The sequence below is a fragment of the Octopus bimaculoides genome, chromosome 2 (genome assembly GCF_001194135.2).
Source record: "Octopus bimaculoides isolate UCB-OBI-ISO-001 chromosome 2, ASM119413v2, whole genome shotgun sequence".
Lineage (NCBI taxonomy): Eukaryota > Metazoa > Mollusca > Cephalopoda > Octopoda > Octopodidae > Octopus > Octopus bimaculoides.
Window position 1 is genome coordinate 70,891,653 of NC_068982.1, and position 3,989 is coordinate 70,895,641.

The following is a 3,989-nucleotide window of genomic DNA, read 5'->3' on the forward strand; positions in this document are numbered from 1 at the left end:
TATATATATATATATATATATTTGTGTGCATATATATACATGTGTGTGTGTGTGTGTGTGATAATAAAATATCAATAGGTATGTCTTAATATTTCAGCACTGTTATAGTAATTGATAAGATAGAGTTTGAAATGGCTAAGTATATCTTACAAAACAGGTGGTTTATATATTAGACTCGTTGGCACATGTTATTGCATCTTCTTCTAAAGAAGATAAAGGCAATCTCTTAACTTTTAACTCATAATTTTGTGTTGGTTGGGAAAAAGAAGAACAAGAAGAAGAAGGAGACTGATATAATCATAAGAGTTCAAAGGGAAAAGTTTATTGTCAGGTTTGTAGTTGAGGCATAATGATATTCTGTCTTGTCTCTCAGTGATGTTTGTAATGGACTGAAGTGTTGTAAAAACATTTCACAGAATCAGTATTGAAGACTCCAGCTTGGAGCTAACTTTCAACTAACATGAAAACTGCTCAGTGATATAAATATTCTGATGGCATTATAGATGTTAATGTAAACCTGTTTTTTTTTTTTTTTTGAAAGGTATAACATTGAACAACAATCAGATTAATTATAAACAGTGGTTTACTCAATCTGCATCCTTGCTTCAATGAGTGATGTAGAGCCTGTGATCTCTGAAAAATATAATATCTTCTCAGTATCTGTCAGACAAAACCTAATGTTAGTGCACTCATTATGAGCTTTCTTAAGAAAGCTGTTAGTCTGTCTTTTCTCGCAGGTAATTGGTTTAAACTAAGAAAGAATTAATATACTTCAAGTTGAAAATATACTTTTTTTTGGTTGGAGGTGGAAGTTAGCTTAATTATTGATTTCAAATTTTGGCACAAGGCCAGCAATTTCAGGGGTGGTGGTAAGTCAATTACATCAACCCCAGTGTTCAACTAGTACTTAGTTTATCAACCCCAAAAAGTATGAATGATAAAGTTAATCTCAGTAGAATTTGAACTCAGAACGTGAAGATGAACTGAGTTCCACTAAGCATTTTGCCTGGCATGCTAACAATTCTGCCAGCTCACTGCCTAGTTAGCTTAATTATTGAAAACAAGAAGAGTAAAATAGCAATTTCTGTATCTAATTTAATGCAGGTGCATCATGAAAAGCCAAATTAAATGCAGTATTTGTTGGAGAAAGTAACTTTTATTGTTGTACAGTATTAAATGACAAAAAAGAATATCAGTAGCAGTGGTGATGAGAATGGTAGTTACGCATTTCTATCTGTTTGAACTTCACCATTGGCAACCACAGGCTAAGACAAAATCCATCATCATTGATACAGGAAAACAGTGATTGAAGAGATATTATCTCTAGATGATTGCCACAGTTGATTTGGCTTTCCATTATGTACACATATTACTATATTTATTAATGTTTCTTTTCACATAATGAATTTTTATTCAGCTGGCCAGCTAATTGCAACATCAGTGACAATGGATTTTGTTTTAACATGCAGTTGCCAGTGGCTGCTTGATACTGAGGAATCCCAAGAAGACATCAATGTACAACTAGAATTATCACCACTGCAGCTGAATAATCTTCATCTGCTACTGATATAGTTTTGTGTTTCTTTTTACACTGTATGACTATAAGAGATATTATTTCAGAATGAATACTACAACTAATTTGGCTTCCCATGATGTATCTGCATTAAATATGATACAGTGATTGCTATTTTAAACCAATACTGCTTCTGTTGCACATAACAAAAGAGGAGAGGGAGAGAAGTAAAGAGAGTTATGTAAGAGATCATGAGGCAATGTTTGTGAAGCTAAGATGCTCATCTACAGGCCATGTAGTCCTGAGTTCAAATTTTATTTGTAGAAGCATTGCGTTGTCTCATAAGCAAGACAGCTAACACTTGATCCTGCTTGGTCCAGTTTACTTGACTGACTGCAGGTATGGCTGTGTAGTTAAAAGTTGTCTGCTTCATGACTATGTGGTTCTGGATTTGCTCCCACCATGCTGCTCCTTAGACAAGTGTCTTCTACTAGACACCTTAGACAAATGTCTTCTACTTAGACAAGTGTCTTCTACCCCTGTCAACAAATTGTTTGCTGGTTTGGTGACGTTGGAGACATGTGGAATAAGGGATTCCTTAATTGAAAAACATGGATAAAAACATGCAAAAAAGGCCAAATATTATACATGTATATATACATGTGTTTGTGTTCTTATTTTCTCACATGGCTCAGTTATTAGAGTGTCAGGCTCACAAACATGAGGTAGTGAGTTTGATTCCTGGACCAGACTGTGTGTTGTGTTCTTGAGCAAAACACTTTATTTCACATTGCTCCAGTTTACTCAGCTGTAGAAATGAGTTGCGACATCACTGATGCCAAGCTGTATTGGCGTTTGCCTTTCCCTTGGATAACAACGGTGGCATGAAGAGGGGAGGTTTGTATGCATAGGTGACTGCTGGTCTTCCATAAACAACCTTGCCTGGACTTGTGCCTTGGAGGGGAACTTTCTAGGTGCGATCCCATGGTCATTCATGACCAAAGGGATCTTTTCCCTTTCTAAGTATACAAACACTATCATCATGCAATATGTGTTGTTTTTGTGCAATTTTTCATGGAAGCATATCTGAATTAGGAGAAATATAACCTTACTTAGAAACAGGTGATGATCGTTGACAGGAAAAGTATCCAGCCATAGAAAATCTGCTTCAACGAATTTTGTCTGATCCATGCATGCATGGAAAAGTCATCATTAGAACAATGATGATGTTGATAATGATGTGTGTCTGCATGCATGTGTGTCATTCCGCAGTGTCTTTGTTTGCTGTCTCTGGTAAGCAAAACAAGTGTTCCATAATTTCTGCTTTAGATGCATGAGGACTATTAGAATGCCAAAATAAATTAATAAATTGAAAATAATAATAATAATAAAAAAGCTCACCTTTTTATCTTGCTCAGAAAGCAACTAACAGTTGGCAACAAAAATAGAAAGAGCATTTGCTCATCCACCCTGCCACCCTACCCATTTTGGCTGTCTGCTTCCCCATCCCAATATTCGCCTTCCCATACGACCTTGTGGTGGGGGTGGGGGCACTTTATCACCATTATCAATCTCTTGCAATTTCTCTCCTGTTCTCCTATTAGACATGAGAAGCCATGCAGGTCCCCTAAAAAGAACCTCCACTGCTGCACTCCCCTTTGCATTGTCCAATCCCTTCATCCTATGCCATGAAGCTGACCCACCCCCACCAACCTTCAGGTTTGTAGTTCTGCAAGCTGCACAGGTACTTCAATAGTGCAAGGAGCATGTAAAAAGCACCCAGCCCACACTGTAAAGTGGTTGGTGTTAGGAAGGGGCAGCCAGTCATAGAAACCATGCCAAAACAGATGTTGGAGCAAGATGCTGTCCTTGGACATATTGGATCCTATCAAAACCATTCAACCCATACCAGCATGGAACATGAACAATAAATGTTGATGAAGATGATGATGATAATGATGAAGTTTTGTCTTAGCTATGCTAATATGGAATAATGACTATAAAACTAAACAAATGAGCTGCAAAAATAAAATCCTCCAATGAAATTCTTCCACCCACCCATACTAGCAGAGAAAAGTGCATGTAAGATGATGGTAGAAAGAAAAATAACAAAAAAACAAACAAAGAAAAAAATAAACATAGGTGCAGGCATGGCTGTGTCGTAAAAAGATTGATCCCAACCACATGGTTCTGGGTTCAGTCCCACTGCATGACACCTTGAGCAAGTGTTTTCTACAATAATCTCAGGCTGACCAAAGCCTTGTGAGTGGATTGATAGATGAAAACTGAATGAAGCCTGTCATATCTATCTATCTATCTATCTATCTACCTATATATATATATATATATATATATATATATATATATAATACAAAGAATATATATACATGTATACACACATATATGTACATACTTACATCTACATGTGTATATACATGCATATCAGGGTACAGGACGTTAGAACAATAAACTACAG